The 22,191-nt window shown below is 43.2% G+C and overlaps 1 protein-coding gene across 2 annotated transcripts in view; it reads right to left on the bottom strand.

The window, feature by feature from the left end:
• The window catches only part of ATP10B (ATPase phospholipid transporting 10B (putative)), a 310,708-nt gene extending 293,984 nt beyond the window's left edge, over positions 1-16,724 (bottom strand). For both annotated transcript variants that reach the window (XM_019478644.2, XM_014597506.3), the window contains exon 1: positions 16,281-16,724. The gene's annotated coding sequence lies outside the window, so the exon portion shown is untranslated. The remainder of the gene's footprint in view (positions 1-16,280) is intronic.
• Between the last annotated feature and the right edge of the window lie 5,467 nt (positions 16,725-22,191).

Here is a 22,191-nt window from a genome sequence, read left to right as displayed (position 1 = left end):
GTCTGATTTACATCAAAGATGGGACAAAGAGCACCTCCATTAGCATGCAGAGTGGAGAACAAAGATACCAAGGCAAAGACTACACTTAACTCTGGGACCAGAGAAGCAGGGGAGCACTGCTCCAAATGCTAATCAACCCATGTCTGCGCACACCCAGCTCAGCATTTATCAGACCAATTCTAGTGATGACTCCTTTATTGGTACCCAAGACACTGAATCTGCCTGTTTGAATTGTGAGCTCCCTCAGAGTAACAGCCGCCCATAACCAGGAATGATCAGCTCCTATTGTCCATCATAACAAAACAACTCTGGCATATGTCATGACCCAAAGGTCTGATTTTTTGTGTGTGCTTCAGCACTAAGAATTATCCCCTTGGGTTTACAGCTTCATTGCACGGAGGAGTTCTGCTGCACAGAGAACCCGCGTGCAAAGGAGAGTGTTCCCGCCACTTTGCAGCTGTCTTTGCAGGGTGCATTTCCTTTGCAACACAGAAATGCACGGTGCAAAGGAGTTCCCGCTCTTCGCATGCAAATTCGTGTCCCGCTATTGGCTAGTGCTAAATTATTCACACGTGGTGGCTAGCGATTGGCCTGCTAGCCGTATAAGAGGCTTGAGCAGTTTCCGCCCAAGCCGAAGAGGACTCCGCATCCATCTCGTGGGGACTCTGGGTGTGCGCAGCAGGGTAATAGAAACCCTGTGTGTTGCTCAGAGGAGTTTGGTGGCCTGATCCACCGCCCACCTCTTCCCGTCTTCGAGCGGTAACTTTCTATAAGACGTATCAACGAGTTTTCTATTTGAGGCACCCTTGTCCTGGACATCTGGAGTTCTGTCTGCGTGGAGCCTAGCAAACTCCATGTGATTGTTCATGTTCTGTCTGCGTGGAGCCTAGCAAACTCCACGTGATTGTTCGTGTTTTCTGTTGTAACCGCAACTCAAGCAAGTTTTCAGCCTGCACCGCGACCATCTCAGTGTAAGTAAACAATCTTAAAATCAACGGTTACGTGTTTGTGCCTAATTCTAGCTCGGCGCCCACCCTCTCCAACCTGGCCTGCCTGGGCTGCCGGCCACAGCCCGCGTGCAGAGCGACGAAAAGGGCCCGGGGTTTGACCCGGCCCGCACAGTATACTCCCTTAAGCCATCATTTACTCATAAACAAACCCAGTGTTCTCCCTTGTACCATTGTTGTTTCCCTACAAAAACCCCTACCTAAGCTCAAGTTTCTGTTCTGGTGCTTGGATCCAAATGCTGCACCACTTCCACCGGGACTTCACCTTTTCCTTTGCTTTCTGGAATACCTTCAGCGATTGTGCTGGGGGCTCTGCCCGTCTCAAGCACTCTGGACCGGAAACTGAACATCTTGTCTGCAAGCTGCAACAAACACCTGGAACCTTGACTGGTTCAAGCATCATGGAGTGGCGAGACCCTGACTTCCTCTCTCTCTCTCTCTCTGTTTAAGTCCACTTTCTAAGCCACAGACTTGATTTAATCTCTCTCTCTCTCCTCTCTTACTCCAAGTATTACTTTATAAACCTGACTTCTGTTGATCAGACTTGAGCTAGATTTCCCAAAATACCCATTTGACGTTGTGTAATACTATAACTGCTGTGTTTGTTTTTCCTTGCATGGCTATTACTACTAGTATCATCATAAGTTTCAAAGTTTCATATACCTGGTAATAAAATAACTTCTGTGGCCAAGCTGGTTGCCATACTTTCTTTCCGAACCTCATTTCCACTTTCTTCTCTTCAACCTGCCCTCCCCCCACCCCCCCATTTGCTCTGCAACAATGCTTCTTTTACCTAAGCCAAAGATCCCTGTAAAGCCCCAAAATCCTGTGGGGTCTGCTCATCAAGGGAGTTACTCTCAGGACAATTGGGACAAGAGATTGGGAAGTGCCAAACCATAGCATATGAGGGTGTCAGCTTGTAAATGTTGAGCCACCCTGCCCGCTCAGATATGCTCTGTTAACCTCTGTGCATATGTCTGACTGCATTTTATTGTTGTCCAGCTGAACTAAGTTCTGTGCTGCGTCAAGCATATTAGGGTGTCAGCCTGTAAATGCTGATTGACCCAGCTGGATCAGATGTGCTTGCTCTGTTCCTGTGCTGAGTCTGTGGCACGTGAGGGTACCAGCCTGGAAATGCTGACCACTCAGATGTGCTCTGTTAGTGTGTGTGTGTGTGTGTGTGTGTGTGTACGTGTTCAGCTGATTCAGTAGTTGGAGGAACCAAGTCCCATTGAAACTAAGCCCTGCAATTTAGCTCTATTGGGGGTGAAGACTTGCGGGAAGAAGAGACAGAGCTCCATATAAAAACACAAGTGACACAAGCAGTACATTGACAGAATTGCAGAGACCCCAGAAACATAACTCTAATAAATTAGCATACCCCAAAGGGACAGGAAAATCTGGTAACAAGGGTGTTTGTGCCTGAAGGTTGCAAAGAACTTTTTTTCCAACTATTCACTTGGTCTAATAAAAGATATCATATGTAACCAAAGAAGTTTGCCTGCCTATGGCCTTATCTTGCTCTCACTTACACCATTATAATACAGGTGTCAATGCAGTTATTGAAGCTACTCAGAATTTATACTAGGCTAGCTAAAGTGAATTTATCATCTGGATCACAGACTTGCCAATGTTGCCAAAGAAACATTCCATTTATTAGTCCTGAAATCTAAGCAATCCAACAAATTATTTTGTCTGAGAAATGATGCACCCAATGCATTTTCAGAGTCTGGTGTAATGCAAAATTAATCTCATCTGGAAGAAGCAGAGAGCAAATGAAACTTTTCATCAGTTATTTTTACAACAGAAGCCTGAAGCAGAGAATGCTACCTCACATTGACTTTTTAATGATAAAAATCAAAACCAGTTTTACCTTCCCACATAATTCCTGCCTCTTCCACTGACCAATCGAATTATATTGGGTAAATCGCTTAACCATAGCTGATGTGCTGGGTTTAAAAGGTGTACACTGCACAGATTTTAGAATTCAATATCTAGAGGTAGTTAGGTGAACCATAGCTGCTTTTACAATAATAATGCTTGCTTTTACATACCCAGAAGCATGTAGCTAAATTTCAAGGAAAAAAGTACTGAAACCCTCATTTATATATTCATAACCTATGCTGGTGTTTCAATACTCCCATTTGTTCATAATCTAATCCTCAGTTTCTATCACTTACAGTTTCCCAAAGGACAAAACACAATTGTACTGTGTGCTACATTTCTACAAGACCCAAACTCTCAGGCTGAAGCAACCAGGAAAGTGCTTTTACAAGACAAGGACAGGCATTCACTGCAGTCTTTTGGGATGTTTTTCCTTATATTTTCTTATTAGTTTTTCTCACTATTAGTTTAGATCTGAATATTTAACTGTAAATGAGCCATGATGTCACCCTGGAAAAGATCTACTGGGTTAAAAAAAACAAACAAACTTTAGTTGTAAATGTTCACAGTTGGAGCAGAGGTCAAAGTAGATTTATTTCTCTCTCACCACCTAGATGCATCCTCAAGGCACTTGCCTGGTCACTTGCTAAAAGCTTTTACCTGTCAGTGTTCCTAACCAAGCACCAAGGCATTGCTCATTTTCTATTTGACATTGACACTTGTGTTAATGTGTCATATGCACATGGAAAACCAAAAGAGAGTTCACTTTACCTCTGCCTAAAATGGAAACAAATTGTTTTTTTCCTCACAATACAGAGTTGCTTATAACAAAGCCTTCAGAGTCAAAGGACCCAACTATTTCTGTAATAACATATTGAGATAAATGTAGGCAACCACATAACTTAGAATAAATCATTCATCCATATAATAACACATCAGGTGTACATAGGCACCAAATAATTAAAAGAAGTATTAAGAGGGGTTCCTTGTATTTTGAAGGCATCATTTTGATTATACCCAGTGGTTATTAATCAAACAACAGGAACTGCTGTAGAAGTGGGCTAGGAAAACAACTGAGACTGACATAACTGCCAACAGCGCTATGATTTCATAGCTCAAGGAATCTTACATATCTAAAAGAGAGCTGTAAAGAAAAATATACTGATCTGTGAAAACACATGAAAGTCAAATGTCCCAAAGGACCAAATTCACCCCTAATATAAGCATATCCCCTTCACTGAAGAAGGTAGGGTAGAGATGTTCAGGAAAGCTTATTCACCTCTGGATAAGTTAGTCTATAAGGTGCAAGAGCTCAGTTCATCAGATGCTATATAAGGACAACTTCACTGCAGTACATCAAAACTAATTTTAGCCCTTAATTTCTATCTTTCTTTCAGATTAACTTGTGTGGGCATTGGAGACAGAAGAAGTGTAAAATTTTATACAGTAGAAAACTTAATCCTGATATCAATTACATAAGGAATGTTTGTGACCAGATAACCTGTTTTGCAAAATCTTCAAAAAACCAATTATTGTTTGTGGATTCAAAATAAAAGGAAGGACTTGTCATTTGAAACAAATCTAGAGTCAACAGATTTAGCTTATCCCTTCAAAGCTGCAATAACAAATTCAGCTCTCATCTTTACAAATAAGTTAGGAATCATCCCACTGAACCATTATGGAAATTTAGTCCTGGAGGATTTAATAGAAAGTTATCACCTTACTAGAGCATTTACAGGACACATTTTACAGATAGTAGTAGGAATATAATTATGTTCTATAAGATAGCTGGGGAAACATATAGAAAGAGTAATATTTACTCTCAAAATCTATAGATTCCTGGGATATTTGAAGTTGGACTTTAGAACTGTATCAGTACACTAGGGTCAGTTCCTGGTCTGGTCACTCCATCTATGCCTTAGCATATCTAGACCACAGACTGCAGTGCAGTGTAGTTTCTCAGGCTAGCTTCCTGGGAAGATAAATTAGCCTGTGCTGAGCTCCATGCATGGACTATATTTAGTACCCAAAGTAGCTCTGTTCTCTGTACCCTACTGCAGCTGATAATGTAAAAGGTAAGGGCACATATCTATTCATAAAATGGAAATAATACTTTTCTGTTTGAAGATAATCTCATATCCCAAGCACGGAGGTTACTTACATGACACACAGATGCCTTAACCTTCCTGAGTGGCCTAGCACAAACCATCTGTAATTTTGAACTACTGTAGCTAGAACAGGACTTCCCCAGTCCCAGTATTCAATCCTGATTTCCATTCACTGCTGTAGCTGATGACCATCTTTGTGGGTGATTATTAGATGTGATATAATTCCTTGGATTGCTTAGCTTCCAGCACTAAGTGGCATGTTTCTTTGGCAGCACTGACAAAGATCCATCTATGTTGTATTGGATCTTTCCTTCTGTAAGTAATTCTTAGTACTCTCGGAGTCCTATCCAATTATATTAAACCATTCTATGATGTGGACTCTTAATATTTGTACTTTATGGACTGAAAAGGTAGTTGGAGAGAGGGTGTCATTGGTGCTAGATAATGGAATGCGCCAGAAATGACATTAAGATGTACGCTAGCTCCCAGTCTTCTAGGTTGGCTGTACATATGCGTGGAGGCTGCTCTAATGTGCTGTATTACAGCACGTCAGAGCAGATTTGATTAATCAAGTCTGTTGAGTGTACTAATTAGCACACTCCAGTCAGGCTCCACGTCTCGTGTATCAGTGTTCCTGTGCTTCAAAATGGCAGCGGGGGCACTTTAAAACTTGTTCGATGAGCTTTACTTAAAGCACTGCCACCACCGTTTTGAAGGGTGGGAATGCTGTTACACAAGCCACTGAAGGCACTTTAATTAGAGCAGCTCTTGGAGCTGCAATAATTAAAGCTCCCTTACCCATGGAGCACATGTAAAAATGCCCCTATTCACACCACTAGACATAATATAACTTCTTCCCAAGCAGGACACTGATTCAATATGCTAAGAACAGCATTTTCACTGACTTCCCTATCAATGAATCTGCCCTACAACAGAAGGAAATTGTCTTAAAGGAACACGCCTTAAAAAGAGCATCTTAAATAGGTTTTTTCTTCTTAAAATATTATCAAAGCTTCAACATTTGTATAGTAGGAATATTTAGATAGTCTCAGCATAGAATAAGCAAAAAACCTGATGGTAGTTCTCTTTATAGCAAAGAGTGCTCAGAAAAGAAAAAGTAGTCAGGGATATTCCACACCTCCTGTCCTCTGAATTATTTAGTACCTTGGTTTACTGTTCAGTAACTCAACAATTAGAGAATCATTTTTCCTTTCTCCAATATATTTTTGCGGGTTTCACGTTATTACATGGTAATCACATACTGACTCATTCCTCAGCCAATACTACAGCTTTAAGATTTTTGCACAGCTTTCTCTGATGTAAACAATTGAAAGGAAAAGATACCTGTAAAAGTTTTAACCTTCAGGATTTTGAAAATAATTTTCCAGAGGGTCTGAGTACCTTGAGTGTCTTAGTTAATTTTCTAAGTTACTTGGGGCCAGATCTGGGGGGAAAGAGAGGGGGGTGGGGGAAGAGGGAAAATTGCTATGAAAATCCCATTTAAGTTTGTATCCACATTTTTGGCACTTACATCCATTAAGTCTCATCCATTAAGTTATTTCTGAAGTGGAACAGACATCTTTAAACTGTTTGCCTTTATTGTTGTGGAGACACATTATATCATTGTCCAATTTATTAAAAAATAAACCATTTTTACCAAATTCTTGTTGAAAGAAAAATAGAAGACAAAGCAAATTTGCCCTAATTTGACAAAGCAAATAATCAAGGGAGCATATTAAATGTCTGTGGGCATGTCTACACAAGACACTATGTCGCCATAGCAATGTACTATAGTGACATAGCTTCAGCAGGCAAAAACCATGATGCTGTAGCTACATCACCATAGCAATGCGCTCCCTTGGTATAGTATGTTGTTATGGTGACACAGTGGCTAAAAATAACTGTGCGCTGCACAGACGGCGAAGTACGGGCTGCTACTGCGCCATCATTTAGTACATCCAAAAGGAAGTGCTAAATGGCAGCATAGTAACAATGGTAACATAGAGGCACATGTAGACACGCCCTGCATGAAGTATCATTATTTTCACCAAGAAATATTCATACTTACATAAACCAAAAATAATCCTTAACAAAGGATAGCATGAAACAGTGACCAACAATATCATACAGGTGCAGGTTATAGCCAATAAGCAAAAAGGTGAAGGGTAAATCACAAGTAACCTTTTATCAGAAAGCAATTTGTCTACTGTTTTACCACCACTAAAAATAATTTGACTGCAGCTCATAAAAAAAGAGTGAATGCGTAAAGAGTCATCAAATTCACTGGGAGAAACTGAGAGGTATTCAGAACCAGAGGCTGAAATTTAAGTTACTAGTTCATTTCAGGCACTTAAAGAGAAATTGCCTTATTTTCCCGAGACGTTAAATTCCTATCTAAGCTCTTTAGACACACTAATGGGATCTGCCAGTTCTCAATATGTTCTTACTACCCCATAAAGCTGCCAAACTCCTGATGACCCCATTGGTTTGAAATGGAGTTGGAGTTGTTCAGTATATCTGAAAGCTGGGTCACTTAAATGCTCAGAAATGGATTTAGGAGCTAGCTCTAGGCATCCACAGCCTGATTTTCAGGAAAAAAGGACTCACAACTCTTGGGCTAGGGACAGACATTACACATAAACTGGTTTAAGTGATCAGAAACTGTTTTAAACGTATAACAGAACAGATGTTCAGTGCACATAAACCAGTTTGAAAATGTCTGAAACCAGTTTGAGATAAACCTGGTTGAATAGAGTATCAGATTTAACTGATTTGGCTCAAACCAGTTTATGTAATGTCTGTCCCAGACCCCTTCTTGGTTCAAATGAACTCAGAGTCCTCCAGCATCCTAGATGAATTACAATTCTGAGTGGAGCTCTTCTCTCTGCTGTAGCCCAGCAGGACAGGCCCCGCTCCTCTGCTCCCTGGCTGCAGCTCCGACGAAGATTGCAGATACAATAGCATCTGCCTGGCTTCCTCCTGCTCCCTTCCCTCCCCCTCACCACTCTCTTCCCCTCTACCTTACGCAGACACCTCTCAGCATTAGCTAGCAGACCACATGCTAGCTATGGTCCATGCTGTGGAAGACTGGACAAAGGCAGACAGGACAGTGTTGGCTTAGAGCTTTTTGGAGCTAAATCAACAGGTAGCTGGTAACATCCCTCTGTGCCTTCCTTGGAAAAAGTTGTTTAAGAAGAGCTTGAACTAATGAGAGAGGCTGTTGTGTTTTGTTGATGGGCTGATAAATACTAACAAATCTCTTCGTAACGCCCTGCTGTGTAACTCAATGCTCTGTTATCAACTCCCTGTTGACTCCCCTCCTTAATCAGAGCATCCTGCCAGGCTTGGTCATGCCCCCTTCAGCTCAGCAATGTAGAAAGAAAAGTAGGGGTGCTTGAGTGACCTTAGCTTCTAGTCTGAGCCACTGCAGGCATGTCGCTGCATTATTTCAGTCCAGAGGGGATGTCTGTGCAGTTATAAACCAGTTTAGCCTTTGCAGGTTAGATTAACCTGAAAAGATTGAATGAATTCATGGTCAGGCTTTTTGAATATCTGTCCCTAGCCCTGATGAAAAGTCAATTAACATTTTAGGTGCCCAAATAGTTTTAAAAACAGAACAACCAAATTTGAACATTTGGACTATTATCTGTAAAGATGAACAACCAGAATGCAGCAACTCTTCTAGGAAAGCCAGTAAGGTATGTTTTATATTTAAATATAAAGCAGTATACTTTTTTTGATTGCTCTGGGAATGGCAGGAATACAATGGCTAAAACTTTTGAAACATAGAGAAACAAGGTGTTCTTTATCATTCCTATGAAAATCCTTTTTAGTTTGACCTTCACAGCACAGTCAATGTGTGTGCATGCATGTGTACGGTTCTGTTGATCTGCTCTTTTATGCCTATGTATTTAGTCCAAATATATGAATCCACAACACAAGCATGCCAGAACAAACAGATCAGTTCTAGGGATATAAATTCCAGTCAGTAAGAAGTCATGTAACCAGATGATCTCTGTCTTTTCTGTGCTACTGCAAAGGCTAACTGGAAAAGACTAGAATACTAAAAACCAAACAAAAAAAATGCACTGGGCACGACAGATGTAAATAGGATTTAAAATTAGCTGTTTAAACTCTTCTAATTATATTAGCTAATCGCTAACACATACCTATTATGAAGGGCTGGGGGTGCAGTGGCTGTATGGGGGGCGTGCTGTGGAGGCTTGGAGCTTCTGCTGTGAGACAGCTCCCCACACTGGTATGACTAGCTGCTCATGCCCAGAATCTCACATCTAAGTTGCCCTGGGCAGCCTGCACTGGGTACTCGGTGAGAGTGCAGGTGGTGCAGCATGAGGGAAGCGCCCTCCCTGTCTGTCATTTCTGCCATGTGTGAGCAAGGGAGGGGAGCAGAGCACTTTCCTCCTCCTCTGTGGCGGGTGGAGACACAGAGCCCCAGGGTAGGGTGAAGGAAGTACACTACTGCCAAGCCAGCTGCAGTGCCCATGGGCCATGCTGTGTCACAGTCCCTCCTGTTTGCCAGCCTGTCTAGCCATGGGGAACGCCACCACTGCCAAGATGGGCAATGAGATCTAGAGTGGTGAGTGAGCTGAGAAGGGAGGGGTGGAGTCAGGGAGACCCTTAGGCAGCAAGTGGCGCTCCTGCTGCCAGCCACCGCATCTTGCCCTGCATCCCCTTCCTTGTCTTTCTTCCTCTGGGGAGAAGGCTAGCTCAGCTCAGGTCCACTGTCTCCTCCCACAACCACAGCCCCAGCACTTTGATTTATGCAGTGTAAACTGCTGATGGAAGGGTCAGGCAGTGTGCAAAAGTGGGCTAGTTTGAAAATTAACTGTAATACATACACATTATAAATATAATTCTAATTTAACCATTTAACCTTTCACACCTCTATTGGACACTTCCACAGGTCAAACACCACATTTCTGTCAATGACTCTCTTTCCTCTTCTCTTTTTTCTCTCCCACCATCCCATGTAGATTTTCCAGCATAAAAGTCTTCTCTTTGCTGTCATTGGCATGCCAGCTCAGGCTTTTGTTAGAAACCAATTACTTGTTAGAGCAGAGGTGTCCAACTGGTGGCCCTGAGAGCTGCATGTACCCCACAAGGGACTAGGTTGCAGTCCCTGTGTTCCCCATGAGCAGCTATAGCCTTCAGGCTCCCCATCTCTCTGTTGGCTTCTCCTTTCTGCCTCTGCCCTGGGTGGGCCAATGCAGTGCAACACAGGGAACTAAACAAAAGCCCAGGACCATATAGGTACACCATGCAGCAGGGGGGCATCTGCATGGTGTGTGTTCTAGGGTGGGATGGGGGGAAGGTAGTTTTTTGTCCGAGTGTAGCCCATGGGTGCATGACCCTCACTGGTACAGCCCATGGGGTGCACAGCCCCTCACTGCTTGGAAGTCAGACAGCCCTGTGCTAGAGTACCAAAACAAAGGAAGGCTGAGGAACATGAAAGAGCCAATCAGTTATTTGTAGTTTATAAGACTGTGGTTGTTTCAGTAAGATAATTAAGGGGGAAAATATCATAATGTGCAAGATATCCATGATAAACAAAGAAAGTCTTTCAGAATAGATTAGTGTGTCATTAATTAATCTGAATTTATTAAACAGTTACTTAGCAACTATAGTCTGTGAAATGTGAATAAGGTGAAATCTGTTCTGTCCTGCATTGCACTTCATATTTACTGATGTTTGTTTTCAGGAGCTACTTCAGCATGCAGTAATGAATATTTAGAGAATGGGTAGCCAATGTGTAAGCCAGGTCTTCTGGAAAGGGTAACTGTATAGCTACATGGAATGTCGTTCAGTCTACTTTCAATTCCAAGCATTTAACCTATGGACAGGGGAAGAGATACCATCCAATCGTTTCCTCACCTGTAATATCTTCATGTTGCATAACAGACATTTTAAAGGCACGTACATGTGCCAAAGCTAAAAAAGTAGATGCACAAAAGGCCAGATCTTATTCCACCTTTTAGGCAGGTAAATGGACTTAGGCACCCAAGTATCATCCTGCCCTAGCTTGCCAATTCTCTAAAAAAGGTAGGAAGCATCTTTCTTCTCCTTGTTGCTTTTTGTCATTTCATCTTAGGCTAAGAAGGCAGTGCACTACATAAGTAAATGAGCTAATGGTATTTCCAAGGTGGAATAGGATCACACTTAGGCACCTCCTAAGTGGAATAAGATATAGCCTACATTTTTCACTGAACTCCAGAGGGAAGAATTTGTGTATGTGGATTAAAGGAAATACAAACACACACGCAGCCTGTTGTCTGTATGAGGGTATTCAAATTTCTGTTGTCATTACTGGGCCTTATTATTAGAGCTAGTTGAGAATTTTGCAACAAAATAGGTTTTGATCTAGAAAAAAAAAAAAGATTGAAATTTCTACAGAAAAAGTTTCTCGGGTCCAGAATGGTTGAGTGATTTGAGTGTTGGTGGGAAGAAGATAAAGAGGGACACCCACCAGAGAATAGCTACTAACTCAGTATTAGGAAATTCACTTGGGATGTGGGATACCCAGGTTTAGTTCCTTGCTTTGCTTACTCAGAATATGGACTAGAACCTCAGTGTCCTCCCTCCCCAATGAATGCACTAATTGTTGAGTAATTGTCTATGCTGTAGACAATTACTCAACAATTGTATTTTTCACAATAATTTTCAAGAGGTCCTGCATTTATCCCAATTGGAACGGGAACATTTTTGAAACATCAAAAAATGTTTGAAAGTAAAAAAAAAAAAAAAAATCACTGTATTTATATCTTCCTTAGTTACAACGTATTAACCATACAATTCTACTCCAAAAATAATGTACAAGGAGGGTTTTTCTTTTATTTGATGACACAGCTACCAGTACCACTGAAACCAGATAAAAGTCTTCAAACAGATTGCTGAAGCAAAAGCATGGAGTGCTGCTACACATTTAACATATACAGCATGAAGGAAACTTATTTCCATAACTTACAGTGCCAGCAAATTAGTGATTTGATCAAGGGTATAGGAACTGAGAACTTACATATTCCAATTCCGAGTCTGGCACTATTGTATTGTGGAGTACAGACTGTTGTCTTAACTTATTCCTTTCAACTGTGAACAATATTTTCTTACCTCCCTCTGGGAATCCTGATTTCTTTTGTAAAACACACTGAGTAGAATGAATCTTAATGGGGAGCTGGTCTAGTAAAGAAATACTATCAATACCATGCAACTGAAATCAGATTAAATTCTAAATCAACGTAAAGGTCTATACAAGATACTTTTCAAGATTGAGCAAGAAAACTTAATTTTTCTCTCTTGCTGGTCAAAGTTGAAATCCATACACTCTTATCATTTGCAGAATACATCCAATAGCAAATCCACTAAAACATTTATACTGATACATGACTATGAATAACAAACTCAGAACAGAAATGTAAAAGATTTACTGTATGCCACAGCTTCTTCACTTCCCAGCTCCTCCCACATTTCCCTTCAGATTCTAGAAAGACCTTTAGGGAATATTAACTGAGACATCCTTACTGTTATTGCAAACTGGAATAGCATCATGCTAAATAGAAGACTTTGAGGCAGAGGCTTCAGGGAGGAGAGGGAGAAAGAGAGAATTATATAGCACCTCTTGTCTAGAGACAGAAATCCATTCTGCTTGGCACATTCCACCTTCCGTACTGTGCCAAGAACACTTATGGTACCATACAATTAATAAATAGCTTTTTTGTAGTAGGCATTTATGCTTTTTAGCACACATGCCATGGAAGCATATGGTCCATTGCATCAACCTCATTAGGCTCCAAATTTTATCTACCAGAGAAATTGTTTTTCTTTGCAGATCCAGAGATGAGTATCCCTATCATTTTTCTTTCATATATCCATGGATCAACGAGTCTGTATCAGTTTCATATCACAGTTGGTTCCACCTTACTCAAGTAGAACTCAATTTACATTTTTATTTAGTAAGAACTTCTGAATCGGCCCCTGTTGTATTTCTTTGTCATGACAAGAAATTCCATTTTTTCCTTTTAGGGCAAGAATTTTTGTGGGTATCTTTATTGCACCAATTACACTTGAATAGACTTGGAAGAAATTATGCATATTTTCAAATGTTCTATATTGCAGAGAGATGTACAAGGAAAACAGCTTGATTTTTGTAATTAATATAGTTAGAATTAAATACCAATTTTAATTCTTTTTTGAGGACATTTCTCTTCCTAGAATTATATACACAATATAATATCTACTCTTAGAGCACCAGTCATAGCCATTTCTCATTTGAATGATAGAAACATTTTAAGTGTAGCCTGGCTAGTACCTGGGTAAGTACTCCCTTCTCCAATTGAAATAAATTAGCATGGCATGTGAGCTGTGGGGTGAAACTGCTGGCTGCATGCAGTTTCCCTCCTTCCCCTATAGAGAGCCAAGCCAGGACTTAACCATGTACAAATTTATTAATACAATGAATCATTAAAGCAATAATATAAATATATATACAGAAATTATCTATCTATCTACCTGTATGTATGTAGACAACAACATGAACTATAGGCAATGTCTATTCAATTGTATACCCCCAATTCAGGAGACAGGTAGGTAATATAATAAAACCCCAACAAAGATTTCAAAAAAGATCATGCAATATTAACTCTAGTATAGATGCACAAAATATAATGCGCTCTCTCACAAAATATAAGGCACATAAACATCAAAACAAACTTAACTCTTTAAGGGTCCCAAGGCCCTGGCCATCCTGGAGCATTGGCTGCGCTCCAGTGACCAATGGAAAGATCCCTAGTGCCCTTCAGGCCCTCCACAACTCAAAAGAAACCCCCAAACCTGGGGAGCTTCTTCTGCCTGGGCCTCCCCTCCAGTGGTCAGCTTCACTGGCCCTGGGTAGATTTCCCCTCCCCTGTGGGAATCCCTTTTCCTGGTAACTCATGACTCTGGGGGCCTGGTGGGAGGCCCTCATCTCCCCAGGCGAGTGGCCACCTCTGTTCCCGAGGCCCTAGCTGCCTTGGGCTCCCTCTGCGCCACCGGCCTGCTTGGGCCCCTGTGCACTGTCATGTGCACTGTGGGCCCTACCCTTTTGCTTAGGGTTGGAGACCCTGGCCACCTTATGTGGCTCCAAGATCTCGGGCTGCTCCTAGAGCCACCATACACTGTCTGTGCACCGAGTGGTTGGCCTTGTGCCAGGAGTTGGAAGCCCAAGCCACCTCAAGCAGCTCCCAGTGCCTCTGTCCCTCTTGGACTGTTTTGTCCACTGGCTGTCCACTGACTGGTCAGGGGTTGGAGACCCAAGCCCCAGGGTCCCAGTCCCTTTTTGACCTCCTGTGCAGCACTGTCTGCACTGAAACCCTGGCCTCGTGCCAGGGGTTGGAGACCTGAGCCCCCTTGAACGGCTCCCAGGGTCTCGCTCCATGTACCACTCATGCACTGAATTTCTGGCCCTGTATTAGGGGTTGGAGACCCAAGCTACCTCATGCAGCTCCCAGGGCCTTGCTCTGTGCATCGAGCTGTGCACCAACACTGCGCTCCTCAGTGGTGGGGCTGGGGACATGGCCGCTCACTGCTCTCATCCAGTGAAGAGGACTTTGGGCTCTTCAGGGCAACAGTTCCACCCTGCTGGCCAGCTCTCAGAAGCTCTTCTTCACTTGCTATCTTCCCCATCCCTTGATGCAGCTGCCTGTGCGCTCTTTTATCCCCTCTGGAGGCTTTGTCTCCAGATTGCAGATGGACCAATCAGGAAGAGGGGGGTGTAGTCCTTAACCAAGTCTGGACTCTTCACCTCGCCCTGGGTGGGGGTGGGGCAAGCCTCTCCCCAGCCATCATCCAATTGGTGGGAATGCCCCACCAATCGCTTGAAGCCTTTTTTGAGCCGGCAGCCAGGCTGCTGTCGGCAAGCTCGCCACATAAGTAAATGATGGTTCACATGCTATCAGTAAAATAAAATGGCTGACTTACTATGACAGATTATATCACCTATTATTTTAGTCATGCATAAAAAAAGATAAGGAAAGTCAGTGGGCCATGATTTCACTCAAGATTGCATGTGTTGTAGACCTATTTATTTGCCTAATTCTTCTCTCCCAATACTTTAAGAAATTAACCTTTATATTTGAGAGCATAGTAGTTAAGTACTTAATAGAAATGAGAGCAATACAATTAAGGAAGCACCATTTCTAAGACTGATTTGCCTCAGCCTCATACTTTCAAATCAATCAAAGCATCAGTAATAACGACACCTTTGCACGGAGACAACTAACATTTTGAGCTCTAGACACAAATGCTCTTTTCAATATCACAAAGGCCCACAAATGATTTATATAGAAACTGACTATTTTAACAAAAAAAGATCTACTGGAAGTAGAATGAAGAAAATCAAAATGGACACATTTTGGAAGAAGATGCTCCAACCATTTGTGACAAAACCAAATCCTATCAGTCACATTCATGGATAGTATTAAATATTGCAGAGATCTCACCTAAAGGACCACAAAATACTTCACCATAAATTTTGAAGTCAGCACATGAATAATGTTTGCATATTGAATCTTTGAAATCCAGGCAAGCAATGTATTTTTCACAGATACACCTCTTGCATGGACATAGACCTCCATAAAGGTCAGTGTAGTCCACCAACAGTTACTTCTTCAGGGTCCTAGCCCACAATCTTTTTGAGGAGCAGGGAGGTCACATCTTTTAGGTTGTTCTGTAAACTTCTAAGAGTCAGTAACAGCTGCCTGAAAATTTCTCAAAGCTTCATTTTGTTTCAAAGGTGATTTTTTTTGTGATTTTGTTAAAGAAAAAACCAAAACCAAAAAAAAATAAAATCAATTCTTTTTTTAGACCAGCTCTAATAAGAATAACAAGGCACATCTGGCTGTGTTGATGGAGACCCCCTGCAGTCACACACTGTCCTGTTTGTCTTTCATCACTGACAAGATTAATGTTAATATGCTCCATGCTGGGCTCAGATTTGTGGTTCCTCAGTCCTAGGAAACAGTTATTTAAGCAGCAGCCTATACTTAGGATATAATGAAATAGAGTCCAATATCCGGTGTGAAATTGTGGTTCAGTGTGTGCTTGCAGCCAGGTCAGAAAACAAGTACTAGCAGGAAGTTTGTTCCCATCTCTCTGGCTGCTCCTGAATCACACAGCTGCTCCTATGCCCTCTTTCTGGTTCTGATCCCGACTGCTTTCAGTTTGACACCCACCTGGTACAGAGCTGCCAGGGAAAGAAGGAACAACATTGTCAGGAAAGGAATTTGCTTACCTAGGAAGGACTTAGCCAAGGGAAGTTTATTCTAGCAGAAAGAGATGGTAGCCCTCAGTCTGCATCCAGGAAAGGTGCCTTCAAAGATTAGATACTTTTCTTGGTTGTTCTTGTCTTGTTGCCCAGCCTGGGGTAGTTCTTCCACACAAGGTCCCCCAGTATGAACACTAGGCAACTGGGCGGTGGGTGCATTGACTACAGGGAGCCCAGAGAGGAGGCTGCTGTCTTCTATTTCCTGATAAGCTCCAAGTTTCAAACAAAAAATATAGGTACTTGCAAAGTTTTCTATTGGTTAAATAGTAGAGGAGTGGGCAGATGCTGATTTCTTTAACTCCCTTTCTCGCTTCACTTGGTAGCTAGTAAATCAAAATACAAACAGGATTTCAGTTCAGCTAGCAGGTAACAAAAAACCTCTTTCTTACTGCACTTTCCTTTGCTAATTCCCCTCCTTAGGTTCTTGGGCCAAAGCAATTATAGGCAGGGTGTGGCAAGCTGGGTGACTCTAGAAAGCCCATTAGCAAGCTAGCCCTGTTGTTTCACTCAGCTGGAAAGGGATCAGTTAACATGAGGGTGGCTTCAGGAATGCTGCACTAAAGACAGCCTTTTCGTTCTTCATCCGTCTGCAGATTTTGCTCAAAAGTTTGTAGGTGGAAACACGAAACAATTCAAATGCTACGCTGGTAGGATTAACTAGTTAATGTTTATTCAGAGCTTTGAGAAGTTGAGTTACTCTTAGGTTGTTTCAACATCAGAACAAACCCTTAGTATATAATATCACTAGAAATCAGAACTTGTGATAGAGGTGATATATTTTATTAGGCCAACTGGATATTTGCAAAAAACGTTCTTTATTTGCAAGCTTTGGGGCACACACACCCTTCCTCGGGCATAAGAGAATGCAAAGATTGTAAAAATTCTTCTAGGTGGAATTTCTCCTATGAAAATTCATATTTCGCAGGAGAGCTGAAGGTGTTGTAAGGTCTCCTAGTTGGAATAGTTCATTCTGTGCAAATTAGGCTCAAATAAAAGTTAGAACAGTTGATTTACCACAGTGTTGTCTGGTGCCAAGCAGGATGTTGAATTACATTTCCTTCTGGTTATAATATTTCATATTTCACAGGAGGATGGTGTGATGGATGCTCTCCTGGGCAGGAAATTCTCTTGTGTTGAGGCACTTTGAGCTGTGTGAACATGCAGATTGAGCTGGAACAATAGGCAGAGAATTTTCATGGGAGAAATTTTAAGGAGTGTACACCTTCTGGTGTGTACCCCTTCTGGAGTGTACCCCCTTCCAGATGGGCGGAGGGCGTGCTGACGGGCAGCCAGAAGCAAAGCTGGCAGTGTGCAGTGGCGCAGGGAAGTGGCAGGTGGGGAAGTGGTGCATGGCGGTGAGTGGGAAGTGGCGCTCAGTGGCAGCATGGAGCAGTGAATGACAATGGCGGGGGGCAGGGAAGTGGCGCATAGTGGTGAATGGCTACAGTGGGGGATGGGGAAGCAGCTTGCAGCGGCCGCCATTGCCATTTACTATTCTGTGCCACTGCCATGCACCACTTCCCCATGCCACCACGCTTACCCCCTGGGGTCGTCCTAAGTAATCCCAGGGGTACGCATACCCCCAGTTGACCCCCAGCTCTGGAAGATATTTTTTTCCTCTGCTCCTATAGCTTGCATGATCCTACACAAAATATACTAGCAGGTATGCTGCATTAGTCTCCAGCTTTTGGTACCTTCTGTCACTTTTTACTCCTGCAACCAGAAATCTCACCAAAAAATGTTTTATATTTGTGAATTATCTCCTGACTCAGAAGCACATCCACGTGGAGGATAATTGATAGGGTATGATCAGGGAGTCAGAAGACCTGTTCCAAGAAGTTTTTATGTACATTAACCAATTACTGAATAACATACACTAGATATGTAAGGATTTTGTTGGGGTGATATATTTTATAGGGTCGACTGTATAGTTAGGACAAAACTAACAAATCTGTATAGTTAGATAATCTTTTGTATGCAAAGCATTTTTCTTTTGGTCTGAAGAATATGCACAGAATAAAAAAAAGAAAAAAGAAAAGGACCATTTTTTCTCATTTGTCCGTTTCACTTCAATACATTTCTTAACTTGTACCGTTCACCCTCAGAAATTCCAGGCATTCCTGATTGTAGACATGGTCAAATGCTTCCCTGCCCCCCACCCGGGTCAGCATCTATTCATCTACATTTATTTGAGATCTGTGTGCTGTTTCTAGCCTGTTTCTATTAAGCCTCTGAAGCTTTTCACTGTTTGATATTGTGCTAATGTCTTGTACAACTTATGATAGATACTGAGCCCATAGCTAGGTTTTTTAGAAGTCAGTGTAATGAGAAAAAAAGGCCATTCACAGAATATTTGCTCCTATAAAAGGCACTAGAATGCTGATATTCTGTAGTCTTGGTTTCTGCATTCAGATACAAAGGTGTGCCATTTGGAGAATCTTGCTCTGATCTCCTGTTTTTTGTTGAAAATTTTGTGTGTTAATTTGATACCCCTGAATGAGGAGGTCTATGGAGCACCTGAAATAGCTCCTAAAACAGAGGTGGGCAATTATTTCGGCTGGCAGGCACTTTAATGAGTTGTGGTGAGCTATTGAGGGCTGCACACACAAAACTTTTCAGAAGATATCATTTTAGCCAATTATAGATAAAAACAAATCATATACTAAAAATCAAATATATACTATAACATCTTTTAATTTTATTTCAAAAAATAATTTTTGTCCTGATTTATGTTTTTTGAGTCTGGTATATATAGTAGTGACAGATAGCAAAAAATAAAGTTTTACTCTTATATATTGGGTGCGGAGGGGTATGGGTGTGTGGGGGGCTGGGTGTGCACATTTGTGTGGGGAGATGCCCATGAGCTAAGTCCCAGGAGTTGGCCAGGGGTAGGGGAGAGAGGTGTGGCAGGGATTCCATGCAGCAGAGCTCACCCAGGCAGTGCAGTGCAGGTGCAGATGAGGTCTATCCCCACCCTATATGGCCTACAGCTGCCCCTACGGCACTCCGCATGGAGCCAAGCCCCGCTCACTCCCACCCAGGACCTCCTGCATTGTGCTCCTACTCTCACCCACCAATGGCACTGCCCTTGGCCCAGGCCAAGCCCTGGCCAGTGCAAACAGCTTCCTGGCAGACTGCTCTGGCTGCTTCTGCAGCCACCTGGGTACTGCTTGGCTCCTCCTGCCTCCAGCAGTTCTTCCTCCTGCCCCTGCTGTGCCGCTCTGACCAGCAGGTAGCACAGGGAAGCAGCAGCGGCCGTGGTGACCTGTGCCAGGAACCACATGCCCAGCTAGGTTGGGGGTGGAGGGAATCTGCAGCCAGGCAGCTCCTTCCCCAGTGCGTGGAGCTCCAGCTCTTGCTCTTGGCTGCCTTCCACCCACTTGGCAAGGGCAGGGCCCAGGACTGAGCTGCACTGAGGGTGGCTCCTACAGCTATGCGCACCCCTGGGAGGGCATGGGAGTATGCGCCCCTAGTTCTGTGCAGGGAAGGGTGGGCTGCTGCTTTGGGCTGGGACCAATGCTGGTGCCAGGCTCTTCCCAGTGGGCACTGGGCCATGCTGCACTCGGGGAAGGGGGCAGCAGCAGCACTGAGAGGGGGAAATGGGGGCTATAGCAAATTCTGGAGTGGCTGCATCCCCCCTATTGCCATCTCCCAGAGCTGGCACCACCTGCCCTGAGCACAGCCTGGCCCAGCCTCTGCTGGGAAGAGCCCAACTCCGCCCCAGCCCCAACCAGCAGTGGTACCCTACCCTGTCCTGCACAGATCCGGGGGCACATGCCCCCATGCCCTCCTGGGGTGCACACAGTGGCAGGAGCCACCACCCCCCAGACGAGCTGAAGCTCTGTCCCTCACTCTGTCGCGGCTCCCACCACTGTGCACACCCCTGAGAGGGCACTGGGGTTCTGTGCCCCTGGATGTGCATATGGGGTGGGGAGGCTTCAGCTCTGGGCTGGAGCTGGAGCTGATACTGGGGTGTTCCCAGTGGGGGTGGGCCGGGCTGCACTGGAGGCAGGCCACACCAGCACTGGGAGGGAGGCTATCAGAGGGGCTACAGTGAATTTTGGGGTTGTTGCAGCCCCTCCCATAGCCCCCTCACAGTGCCACTACTACCCACGCAGAACGCAGCCTGGCCCATCCCCCTCCAGGAAGAGCCCAGCGAAGCCCCCGGCCCCAGCCCATAGTGGCATCTTGCCCAGCCCTGCACAGATCCAGGGGCACACCCCCCCCCATGCCCTCTTGAGGTGTATGTAGTGGCAGGAGCTGCTCCTCACATGGCTCAGTCTGCTGCCCCACCCCAGCTGGGCAGCTCCTGCCCCTTCCGCAGGCCCAGCCTGAGCCCCTCTCCCTCCCCCACCACTGGGGCCTCAATCTGCCCCCTCTCCCTCCCCTGGCCCTTTCTCTCACAACATACTTACCAGCCGGACATGGATGCTCTCCTGGCTGCCTGCATGCTGCATTGCAGCTCTGCACATGCACACAATATTTATTGCCCACATTAGGTCTGTCTACCCACTAGGACCTTTTTAAGTACTCCTGGTGGTACACATACCCCTGGTTGACAACCACTGTGTTAGTGCACCAGTCAGGGAATGTACTCAAATGGTAACTAAAAGAAATTTCCAATTTCTTTTCCCATATTAGCTATACTAAATTTTTAACTTAAGGCTCTAGAACAGAAAGGTCAGCAGAACCTGTTAAAGTGCATATACAGAATATACCATAGATCCAATCCTATAAAGGCTGAAGCCTACACTTGACTCACAAAATAACTGACTGTAATTAGTTAAATATGCGCATATGTCTTTACACATTTGGGACTGTGAGCTGGTGCATAATCTATTTGCAGAATTTTCACCTTCTTTACAGGTATGACTGAGATTTTTTACTATGTGCTATATCTAAGCTAAAGAAATAATTAACTTCTTTTTGCAACTTCCATAAAGGTCTGTGTTAACTCTGCTAACAAAACAGGTTACATTTGCCCCTCCTCCTTTCCACAGCAGCAGAACAGTTTGAAAATTCATGCAATGTCATTGCAATAAGGGAGAGATTAACGGCAGAACTTTCCATTTGGTTTAGGTTCTTTTGGAGCATTTCCATGGCAACACTACATGGCAGCTCAAATCAGAGTCTGACAGGGAGCCACAGTCATTTGCAGATGCATCAGGCCAGATAGTTTTAATGCTGATTTCCACTGTTTTACAAATTCAGTAGCCTGGCCAGACTTGTAGAGCAGGCATATTATTCCATTAATACTATATTGGCTCTGCCCTGTGAGAATCAGGGTTGCTGATGCTGTTAACACAAAATTGGCAAACTTAGGGCAAATAATGACTGAAGCTATTTGTTGTGAAATTTTACTGCACAATGTCTTTTTGAGGGACATGGCACAGCCCCCATCTTTCTAACCAAATGACTCATTAATGCACTCCTTTACACTGGTTCAATTTATACCTTAGTCTCCCTAACCCAATAGAGCATTTCATGGGTGCAAGGCTCCTGTTGTAAAAAAATATTTTCCCATCACATGATGGGTGTGGACTACAGATTAATTCCCTGCCTTATGGAAGAGATAATAATACTTCATCTTCTCAAGTAGTTTCCATCTGAGAACCTTCAAGTCCTTTACAAACGTTAACAAGTCTTTTAGGATAGGGAAGGAACTATTGTGATCCATTTATTCCCCAAGGAAATGCAGCTGTCCTTGGCATGGAACAGAGCAGTTGCATTAACAGAGCATAACAATGGCTAAGAAGAGAAATTAATATAATCTCCAACTGAAAGTGCAAAGGAACATTAAAATGACAGAAAGTAATTGCACAAGTTAGAATTTGACCAGGATGCAAGGATTAACTAAAAAAAATGGCCCTTACAAACA

The sequence above is a fragment of the Alligator mississippiensis genome, chromosome 9 (assembly GCF_030867095.1).
Source record: "Alligator mississippiensis isolate rAllMis1 chromosome 9, rAllMis1, whole genome shotgun sequence".
Lineage (NCBI taxonomy): Eukaryota > Metazoa > Chordata > Crocodylia > Alligatoridae > Alligator > Alligator mississippiensis.
This window is presented reverse-complemented; position numbering and strand designations above follow the sequence as displayed.